The 12,077-nt window shown below is 37.5% G+C and overlaps 1 protein-coding gene across 6 annotated transcripts in view; it reads left to right on the plus strand.

Annotated features, from left to right (window-relative positions):
* The window catches only part of LOC143211928 (uncharacterized), a 297,767-nt gene that overhangs the window by 191,556 nt on the left and 94,134 nt on the right, over positions 1–12,077 (plus strand). For 4 of the 6 annotated variants that reach the window (XM_076430066.1, XM_076430068.1, XM_076430067.1 and 1 more), the window contains one exon: positions 2,165–2,218. The exons of the other annotated variants lie outside the window; for them this stretch is intronic. The gene's annotated coding sequence lies outside the window, so the exon portion shown is untranslated. The remainder of the gene's footprint in view (positions 1–2,164; positions 2,219–12,077) is intronic. 6 annotated transcript variants of the gene reach the window in all.

Here is a 12,077-nt window from a genome sequence, read left to right on the forward strand (position 1 = left end):
ACACTAAATCTACCACGAGGGGTCGCTTGACACATTTTAGATTTTTTATTTGACAATTATTGAGATTGTAAAGGTGTTTTCATGGGAATTGATTGAATACATTTCTTACAAAATATAAATAAATTTAATCTTGTTATTTTTATAGAGTACCATACACATTAGTCACATTTGATGGTCGGTAGATTTAGTGTTAACAATGTTAATCAGTTCAAAACAATACGTTGGGACTACGAATGGGATCAAGTACTTCGCAAACAGGTTCGAACTTTGATTGATTGAATTCGAACTCTCTGTAAGTACTCCGAAAAACAGTAATACATAGTATGTACTCCTAAGTATACTCGAACCTATGCCAGACAGTTTCGAACCTTTTACAAGTACTTTGGTAAACGGAAATAATACTTGCAAGTATAATATATACGAATCTTGGCCGAACAGATTCGAAACTTTTCTGAATATCGTACCGGAAATTCTCTGATTTTTCTAATCATTATCTTTTTTACCTTTAAAATCAATTATGTTGTCCCTGGATAAAAGAAGAAATAGAATAAAACCAAGTATCGTAAATGAAATATTATTCTTAAATAGTTACGAATTTAATCAAGAAAATGCTTAAAACCTACCACATACATATGCAGTTCTGATTTCCAAGATTCGAGTACTACTTGTGAAAGATTCGTTTCCTTTCAACATCGAAGTACTTACAAGTATCTTTTCGAAACTTGTAAGTACTCATTCCGAGGTTCGATATCAGTTTGTATTGTATAAAATGTGAATACTTTTCAAATATAATCATTGAAACATTATTGCTTTTAAAGTAGTAATCGAAAGCCATGAAATGAAACTTTGTTATTGAAATTGACTCGGATTCGTGAGTACATCTTGAACTTGATCCCATCCCTAGTGGATGACATTATAAAGATGCTTCCATTTTCACAAGAACCGCACAAAGTCTAAATAAATTGAATCGTGTAATTTTTTCAAGGCCACAAGCCATTTAAATGGGAATTGAAACAAAATTAAATAAATCTTAGACCTCTCAGGGACAACATCAGTACACCATCCTCACTCCGAAGAACATTTAAAAGCTGCTCATACGTGGTCAAATGATTAGATACGATACGATTCAGTATTTTAGTATTTTCTTTTTAATATTTGGACATGGTTATGAGCACAGTAACATAACGTCATAACAATCACACAAAAATAATCGCTCAGCCGTCTCGTCGGGTTAATAAACATTACAATTTACTATTACATGAGGGATTTTTATCGATCGCAATTTTTGTTTAAACAAACTTTAGTAACGTTTTTCGGCGCTCAGGTTCGATCAAATTCTTACATTAAAATATAGCTATGTTGTAGGGCATATAACGTTCCGATTCGAGATTTAGTTTCGTAATTTACTATTACATACGTTTAAAATTTTTTCACCCGTCACTGTTTCTCGGAAAACACACAAGATTGTGGAGCAAGTGTACGTCGAATGGTCATCGGTGTTTCTCATTTCCGAATAGTTTCCGGGCGTTTGCGAGCCCACCAGGCGAGCCGGAAAACCCGGCGAAGTGAGAAACATGACGTTTAAACAACAAAAAGAGTGAAGGGTGGGTACCGAGGGGGGGGGGAGAGAGAGAGAGAGAGAGAAAAATAGAAAAGCTACGCGGAGGAAATGTTTTTATCATTCGTTTAAATTGAAACGCGGCAAAGCGGTCGTCCGCTACTGAATGGCAAAAGCGGCCGCGAATGTTTGTATTCACAATGGCGGCTGGCGAATTTGTTCCGCTCGGCTGATTTTCCTTTTTCCCCCCACCCGAGTCAAAGATTCACCGTGCGCGCCACTTTTGTCCGGAAGAGATTCCCCGTCGATGCTTTTGTTTCGATTCGGCCGCCGGTTCTATGATTGAATAGACGACGCCGGGCAAATACTCGCTTATTGTTCTTAATAAAATGATTGTTCGTTTCTGGCAAAAGAATTGTGTTATTGGTGGCAACGTTGCCCCTATCACCGGCGGCCATGTTGGACGCTTCTATTAAATCGTCTCCCGGAATCGACGGAAATGATACAAAAACAATTTTACTAAGCTTCACTGCTTCGAACTTTTTTTATTACCCAAATATATCAATTTTTAGACTAGTATTTTTTAACACACAATTCTTTTTACAGCGAAATTTGGTTTGGACATAACTAGACTGGAATTATGTAGACATCAGTATTTTGGTATGTAAAAAAATTTTCAGATATTAGAATTTATTAATACTGGGTATCTTTAAACAAATTTTCATTAATTATTTTATACAAATTTGGAGGAGGTAAAAGTGTTTTGCATCAACTAGACGGTTTTGTATGGTAAACATAAAATGAGAAAACAGTTAATTTTTATTAATATGCTCGTCTTCTTGCATTTTACAAATTTGCACCTATCTTATTGTTATGCATTTGGTGTCGCAATTAGACTGTATTTGTGTCGGTTCGACGTGCTCGTGTTCTCGATCGATGTCGCGGTAATCGGATTAAAAAGCTTAAATATTGAATCACGATGCTCATTGCCCAACCAACTACGTCGAATATCGAATAACGCAACCGATCAAACGGGCTCGCCATATTTTGCGTAACTTTCCCTTAACAGACAAAAACGGATTGCTACGTGATTTACAGTTTCCCTCGAGCGAGCGAAAAACATGGTGGTGCGTGATCCGCCGCTGACCACGATGCAAATCGTCTGCATTACAATAATCGACGGCTTGCCTTGAATCGAATAAAACGCAGCGTAACGTGACTCGAAATTTCACAAAAAAGCCAGCGAAATTGTAAAAGGACTGCTGCAATTGTTACCGAAGCCATTCGCTTGTCGCAAACGCTTCGCGCGCGGAAAACCATTCTTATTTGCAATCGAGCTCTTGGAATTGGATCAAATTCGAAAAGTTGCATTTTTTCTCGGGTTTTGTTTAATAGTTAAAAGTAACCTCTCACTTTATAATATTAAATTCTTGGTGAAAATTTCAAATTAAAAATGAACTGAATATTAAAATTCAAATTCAAATATTAACCCCTTATTTTATAATACTGAATTTATGGTGGGAAGTTCAAATTAAAAACAAATATGGATGAAACACTGCCTATGTATGAAATACAAAATTAAAAATTGTACTGTGGTAGTATTAAATTGAGGAATGTCCGCACTGTCACAAAGAGAGATTGCGAACGATAGGTGAACGCGGAGAAGAGCCTCGGTTAACAGGTTTTCGAAAAATCAGAATTTTGATTTTGCATGATAGGTCTCGAAACAACGAAATCACATTTGCGTGACACCGACCGACCGCTGCCAAACGCGTGATGTCACACGTACGTGACACGTTACCTGTCGCCGGGTTAACATTTTAAAAACCGAGCTTACTACGCGTGAATACGGCTCGTTACCGGTGCATTTTTATGCCATGGAAAAATCAGTTTTCTTCTTCAAACCACTTCAGTTGATCGACGCATTGATATAAACCAGCGAAACGTGAACGCGTGAAAGGGATGATAAAAGTAAAAAACATTATTTTACGCAGTTACAGTTTCATCATTTACGCTAGACTAACAAACATGAAAAAAAACTGAATTTCGCAGCTTTTATTAAACATTTCCGTTTCATACACACAACTATTTATATTACAAATATTGGCAGAATCGTGTCTACAGGCTATAAATTAATAGTTCCGTGATTTTATTAAAAACAATTTGATTATACGTACACTTCTTCGTTCCACCCACATTTATAAATATATCCGAATTTTCATTCTATAAAATGCACGTTTGGATTCGATTTCCGCGATATTCCATTACAATTCTAAAATACAAGGCCCTCCATTAAAAAGCGTTATTTTAAATGATTAAAAAACGCTGTTTTTTGCAATTCACAAAATTTTTTACAATTCTACTATGTACCACGTGTCGAAGAGTGACACCTCAAATCTTCACAAATAAAAAATCACGAAATTTAAAATGACACCTTTTGATAGAACCTCACCCTCTAAAAAACCATGATCATATTTCGGGTTTTGTATAGTAAAAATGGGGTTTCTATCGATCAGTAACATTTACAATACATAGACTGCGGATCTTTATGCAAAATAAAAGATGTTCGCATTGATTGCAGCCAAATAAAAAATACATAGATGTCCTTACACATATATTTTTAACATGTCCACTGCTTTAAACTGTTCGTGAAAATTTTGTCATGAATGCATAAAATCCGTAGTCCAATAATAAATGTATAAATATCGAAAATATTTCTAAAATCGTTCAAAGTGCAAAGTGCAAACACTGTTTGCAACAACTGTGGACCCGGCGACCGTGCTAAACAGCTAATTATCTGCGTTAGCAGAGTTGCACAATGCCCGAGCAAGATTGCGCATTGTGCCCAGAAAATAATGGCGATCTATTAGGAAACCATCAGAAGTTTTGCGCCTAGCCAATACTTGGTACAAGGGTGTCGTCAGCCATAGTTTCTCGCGGAACAAAGGAACGTCGTACGCGTCACGCGGCGTAATAACAGCGCGCGAGTTACAACTGTTTACGACCGAGGCTCGCGGAAGTTAACATACCCATTCAGGTCCACGGCGACGACGGTACAGCCCACGGAGATCGTTAACGTGATGCGCAAACATCGGTTGACAGTGGAAGACACAGGTTGTATTATTACAGAAGCCGGCAATTTCCTCCGGGGTTTTTCTACCGTTTCCCACGCGGCCACGTCGAGACACACTTATATCACCGGCCGCGTCTCTTATTACGCGAACCACTTATCCGTTTATCCATCGCCACGCGACACCGTTACAGTACATGCTGATACACTGATTGCGATTCTCGATCGCACGCGATACATCCTGGCCACTTGTCTCGAGATGCGATCCGGACGCGTGCGTTCGGTTAACCCCGCATTTCAACGAGCAAACTGGGGCTAACAAGTACGAATGACGAAATCAAATGTTATTATAATGAACATTCAAATGAACCAAATTTTTCAACTTTTGCGACATCTTTTGGAGAATGACGCGTTCTCATCGCTCTGGCTGTAATGAAAATGGTACTGCAGGGGGTTAAAGCGAATTTATACCTTTTCATTTTGGATACACCTCGCGAACGTGGACCATCGAGAGTGAATTTATCCTTTTTCGCTTTGGATGAATGATGAAATCAAATTGTCATTATAATGAACATTTAAATGAACCAAATTTTTCATCTTTTGCGACATTTTTTGGAGAATGACGTTCCCATCGATGTAGCTGTAATGAAAATGGTACTGCAGGGGGTTAAAGCGAATTTATACCTTTTCACTTTGGATACACCTCGCGAACATGGATCGTCGACAGTGAGTTTATCCTTTTTTACATTGGATGAATGACGAAATCAAATGTTGTTATAATGAACATTTAACCCCTTGCCGTACCATTTTCTTTACAGTTATTAAAACGTCTTTATCCCAAAAAATGTCGTAGAAGGGAAAAGAAACTTTAGATTTTTTGTATGGCTACATTTATTTTAATGGTTAAATATTAATTAGAAAGGAATCGAATTTTATTTCATCTAAAAAGAAACGCGTCACATTCCTATTTGTTAGACTTTGTTAAAATCTTCATGCCGAGTTTGACTCGTTAAAGTACGGCACACAAGAAGTTAAATAAATCAAATTTTTCATCTTTTGCGACATTTTTTGGCGAATGACGTTCTCATCGCTGTAGCTTTAATGAAAATGGTACTGCAGGGGGTTAAAGCGAACGTATACCTTTTCATTTTGGATGCACCTCGCGAACATGGACTACCGACCGTGAATTTATCCTTTTTAACTTTGGGTGAACATCGTGTGGGTACATTGATCATTCGCAGTGAATGTGAACGATGGAAAAAAACTGCAGTATTTATATTTATTCAATGATTGAATTCGATTCACTAGTTCTCAAAATATGGGCGGATAAAGCAGCGAGTGTTGGGGTTGAATTAGCCGTAGGACTACTCAGCACTAAATGCAATATGTATTGCTTTTATATGTACATAGTAATGTTAAGATTGAATCCATCAGCCTACGGTTTTCATTATACATAGTACGCTCTCGAATAAATAAATTTATTGAAAAATGAATCTTATCGAGAGGCTAGAATTAGTTCACCGCATGACGTTTAAAAGAAATTTCGAAAAAATTGAATAATACAAAAGACTCAGAGTCACCCCTTAAAAATTGCTGTACCATTATTCACAACATTGCTTCCATTATCGAATATGTTGGGAGTTACGAGGTACTATACGTACGAGTATAGTACGAGGTATTATATCAATTTCATATCCATAAAAGGAAAAAAATCATGCACAATGGAATTATTCTAGCTCGGAAGAAATGTTTGATTTTCTAGTTAAAATAGCTCCGACTGCAAGGGGTTAAGAAGTATTTTTGCGTGCGAGTATCCTAATTGACAATCGGAAGCCCCGGCTGCTTAGACGAGAGATAGCGACGCGAAATTGAACTGACTACAATTACATACCGGTTAGCCACGAGCCGAAGGAAAGAAGAGACTACGTGACGAAGAGAGCGGAATAGCTGCGGAGCGAGTTGGTCGGTTCGAGCGGGAAAAATTTTTCCCGTTCCGCCGCAATTTTCCAGCGTAATGGCTAAGAATGCTCGCGGTTTAACCTAATGGGTAAGAGGCGATTTCTCTTCATTAACATGTCCGTGGTTCGGATTAGAACTGGCGAACCTTATCGTCCGCGACGATTACACGTGTCCTCCGCAGTATGCCGGATGCGATTTTCGATTCCACGCGACTCGTGCTGATAATGTCTTATCAGTAGATTGCCGATTGTATGCATTGATATGCATGATAACTAGACAGCGGATTTTTATGCAAAATCAAAATTTTCGACCCGAATTGCAACAATCTACAGTGAAATACACATTTATTTTCTTTCTCGATATGTTTAATAAGTTGAAAATATTATAACAGAGTATTTTAAAATTCTTCTAATGTGTTTAACGTTTTAAATTACAACTACTCATTTTTGTCTCTGACTTTAAAAAGATTAAAGAAGTCATTTCTTAACCGTTTGCACGAGTCTATTGTCGGTAGTGGAAAATTATTTTCGATATATCTTTAGTTTAATTATGGTTAAGAGATAAGCGTAAAAAATTGCAGGTTTACTTATAAAAAAAAACTAAAGGTCACCTTGATAACTCTGTAAAAAAAGGATTAGCAACTTTGGTACGATCATGCTAAAGATCTCCTTGAAACAGTGTTATTTTCGATAAAAAAATTTCCGATCGAACCGCAGAATAGTCTAACCTAATTGTGATCCACCCTGTATACCATCTTTATTTTTCCGAGTTGAAAAGAAACCTACTGCAGACATACCTTCGAAAACGTACACTTCAAGATAAATGGAATTGGAAACATCGTTTCGCAGTGTTCCAGAGCAGGAATGCCGTCTTAAGAAGGCACGATACCATTGCATAGGAAAAATCAATGGTTTCTTCATGCCTGGATTACCTCGATACGGTTTAGTGAACATACTAATTACTTTTGACAGGCATTTACAAGTAATTTGAAACAAAATAATTGCTAGGATGTTGAAAATTCTCCAAGTTATTGAACATTAAAGATAGCAGCACGCGAAGGAGCGCGCAGCTGTAGTCGGTGTACATAGTTTCAACAGATCCAATCGAGTTTCAGGAAAACCAATAGACAGAGAGAGTGGAACTCGTTGAATGAGTTCGGACAAAAATTGTGAAAGTTACACACAGAACAATCTTCTTCGCATTTTCATACAGAAAGACGGTCTTTCATAATTTACAAATGGTTTTGTGAGGATTCAATTTTCATGCTCGAGCTGAACTCCGTCGAAAAATGGAATTTGTACAGCTTCGGGTAGAAGCCAAATTATTGAACCGTTTAGTAATTATAATTACTGGATTGAACTGATGAAATGCGAAACGAAGTTAAAAGAATTTAAAAATATTACGATGTCACATCCTGCTTATTACAATTGTTGGACGAAGAGACACGAGCAAAGAGAGAAATTCAAAGCTTTCAAAATCAATAAAAAAAATCTGTACCCTCTTAAATTCAGCTAGCAATTTATTACAGCTAACAAGCTAAATCTTGTTTAAATTATTCACAAACAACGAGGCTTTAAATAAAGAAGATCTGCATCCCCTTACATTAAGCTACCAATTTCTCACAACTAACAAACAAAATTATTTTTTTAAATGCTCGTAAAGAGAGAAACGAGGATTTCAAAATCAATAAAAAAAATCTGTACCCTCTTAAATTCAGCTAGCAATTTTCTACAACTAACGAGCTAAATATTGTTTGAATTATTCACAAACAACGAGGCTATAAATATCAATATACATAAAGAAGATCTGCTCCCTCTTAAATTAAGCTATCAATTTCCCACAACTAACAAACAAAATTATTTTTTAACCCTTTCGATCATGGCGTCCTCATATAAGGACATACTAAATAAATTTAGTAACACACTAAACATTTATATTTTCAAAGAACTGCTTAACAAAGCCATGATTTTTTTTTCCAGGAATAAAATAATTCCTGACCGAAAGGGTTAAAATGCTCGTAAAGAAACGTAAAGAGGATTTCAAATGAAATAAAGAGAAATCTGTAGTTCAGCTAGAAATTTTCTATGGCAAGCTAAATCTTTTTTAAAATGTCCAGGTAAACGATCGAGACTTTAAAAATCGATATAAAAACGATTCGTAGCCTTTTGAAATTTTTGGAAAATGGAAGATGAGGGGGATGGCTTGGGGATGAAAGTCGGGTTGATATTCCGTGCATGAAAATCTATAAGACTCGTCTATCGGCTGCTGGGACACAAAGTGTGTGGCGGACAGTGTAATTTACGGACAAGCGAAGTTGCGGGCCGCGTTTCGATGGTATCTTCCCCAGGTAGATACGATCAACCTGTGGCGGTATTCCGCGCGCAGTATCGCCGCGACTTGCATGCATAAACTTTCTATCTCGTAAGGGGCGGCCATGTTTTGGCGCGCCGTGTCACGAGCTGCCCTTCTGCCACGGAGAGGGTTTTCCTGTGCAACTGTGTGCACACGTGCCCCGCGTACCTGCGGCCACAAGTCGATAATAATAAGAGCAAAATGGACGCGAGTGAGCTGCGACCTTGCCGCGCGAAACTTGTTCTCTCATTGGGTCCGGGGACGCTCTTAGTCGGGTTACCCAACTTGCAATGGGTCGAGCACGGGACTGTGAGGATGGCATGATTTTTTGGATGGAATGTTAATTACACCGGAGGAGACGAATTAACTCGGCCCTCTTGTTCTTTTCCTTTGTAAGTCAACTAATAATTCATTCGTTTCATAAAAGAACTGCAGTCTGCATGCGTTGTTAGTAGAATTGGTAGTATGTAGTCCAGTCAATGAATGCTCATAAGGAGGGTGTATAGGGAAATGGAAGGAACACAATTTTTAACTTTGGGACTTTGTTTGGACTAGTCAGGAAGTAAACATACTAAAAGTCCCTACTCCTAGGAGGTGAGCGGAGTACAGGGGGGCACGTAGAGGGTCTCCTTTTTCGGTTTTCCGCTTATATCTCGGAAACTATGTGTCCTAGCGATAATACCATTCCATACAAAATGAAAGCTGACAAAATGTGCTATAAAATTGATTCCATTCAGTTTTTCGCTATCTCACATAGTTTCCGAGATATCCGCGCTCAAACTTCACCAATTGTGAAAAAGAAATTTTTGCCTCACTTGACGAGCTAACTCTTCAGCACAATTAGTGAACTTTGAGCGCGGATATCTCGGAAACTATGCGAGATAGCGAAAAACTGAATCGAATCAATCCTGTGGCACATTTTGTCAGCTTTAATTTTGTATAGAATGGTCTTATCGCTAGTACGCATAGTTTCCGAGATATACGCGGAGAACCGAAAAAGGGGACCTTCTGCGTGCCCCCTGCACCCCGCTCACCTTCTAGGAGTGGGAACTTTTAGTGTGTTTACCTCCTCACTAGTCCAAACAAAGTCCCAAAGTTAAAAATTGTGTTCCTTCCATTTCCCTCTACAACTTTTCGTTGACTGGACTATAGATATATTCTGAAATAGTTGAACGAGAATTAAAGAATTTTAAGTATATGATGAAAACAATTTTAGTACGTCAATTTTACTTGTCTCTTGTCACTTCCTTGTAAATATTTAAAATGAAAAAGATCATTCAACAAGGTTAAAACTATAGTCGATTCAATTATTCATCTCTTAAACTGTAAACGATTCAAATTAGAATAATTGTTGCTCCACAAAACTATGTGTTGGCTTGCATCTCATTTGTTTCGTAAAATAATTCAAAGATTTAAAAAATTTTGAGTATTTACTATTTTTAGCATGTCCAAAATATTAAATAAAGCAATTTTTCTACGTCGATTTCATTTTCACGTTTCTGTAAATTTTCAAACTCTAAGAATCGTCCAACAAGCTAAAATAGTAGATTTAATATTATTCACGATTTAAAATATTCAAATAGAATTATTGTTGCTCCTCAAAACTATGTGCCGACTCGTATTTAATTCAAGCGACAAGTGTCATTTCAGAAAATCTAGATCGCACGTGCCGATCTCCTGCAAAAAATTATTACAGGAAAAAAAACAGAATGTACCTTTTTGATCCAGAGCGTTTGATGGAGTTTGTGTGTACTTGGTGAATTCGTTCACGCCACACTATGTCACAATGGAAGGTACGGGGGACCTATAAATACAACGCCAGAATTTGTTGTATTTAGTCTCGCATGCGTACATGCATTCTATTTTTTTCCCCACTCCAATTTACGAGTATCCACGGTGATTTTCAGTTAGGGAATTGGGATCGGTCATGGGATTTAAGGTCGGTGTATCGAACGCGACGCGCCAACTTTGACGTATGAGTGGTAACCTACATTTTCCCATTGTTAACGTTTTACGCGATGTTTTACTGTTACCCGAGCCCATATTAACGCCGTACCTTCATTACACATTATTCGCGCGGACAATCTATCACTCGCGTCGAGCATTACATTAACGTTTCGAGATTACATAATACGAAAAGCCGCTTCCATACGAATGAAGACACGTGGTTCCTCGCTGATTCCTCGAAAAAATTCAAATTTCAATTCAGAAGATGTAATTTTCAGCTATATTATTCGAAACATTTCTACCGCCCTTTAAGCACGTTTAATTTCTCATATTTATCCTTGCGTGACTGCGAGTGGTAGTTCTTTCAATCGAATTTCAATTAACTTCGGAAAATTTAATTTTTGTTTCACTCCGTACAATGGCACTTCACAAGGGCAGACCTTTTATGTATTGTATTCGAAAAATTCCTACCATCGTTTAATTTGCTTTACAGTATCTCGTTTTGCGATAACTGCGAATTGAATTTCTTTTAATCGATCCCAATCGAGGCTTCAAAATTTAAACATTTTTATTTCACTTCGTAAAATAGTTCTTCACACAGTAGAGCTTTGAATGTACTTATTTCTTTTATAGCATGTATTCTTGTCTTACAGTTTGTAAATTTTGTCGTCTTTTATTATATCCACTTTCTTTATAATAATTATTAGACGAGTACAATTGATATGGCTAAAATTTTACCTTAATGAACATGGATAGAAGTACAAGGTTGTCCCAAAAATCCAAGTCCAGCTTGTGTGGCAGGTTCAATTGAGTGTAGCGATGGCACCCCGCCGCGGTGAAGCAGTGAACAAAAGAAGCACGATCATTGTTCGATCATTGTTGTTGGTAAATACCAACACACATGCACTATCACTTGAAGCACAAGTCTTTAGAGATTCGATTCGAACGACACTGATTTTACACAAGGTTTTCCTGAAGAGAGGGAGGGCATTATGCAGGGAGAACAACGGGGTGAAGATAAACAGGACACGAGAGGGACCGCTGTAGGACTAGAATTTATGGCAACCACGTGTTTCGGTTTTTTTTCCTGGAAATTGGTACGCAGAGTCGATGGGTAATTGTTCGAAATAAAGTCTGTTCTTTTCCTAGGCGTTAAGAGTCTGTATTGTCCTCTGTACATCCCTTAAGAAA

Source organism: Lasioglossum baleicum, chromosome 9 (assembly GCF_051020765.1).
Source record: "Lasioglossum baleicum chromosome 9, iyLasBale1, whole genome shotgun sequence".
In the NCBI taxonomy this organism is placed as follows: domain Eukaryota; kingdom Metazoa; phylum Arthropoda; class Insecta; order Hymenoptera; family Halictidae; genus Lasioglossum; species Lasioglossum baleicum.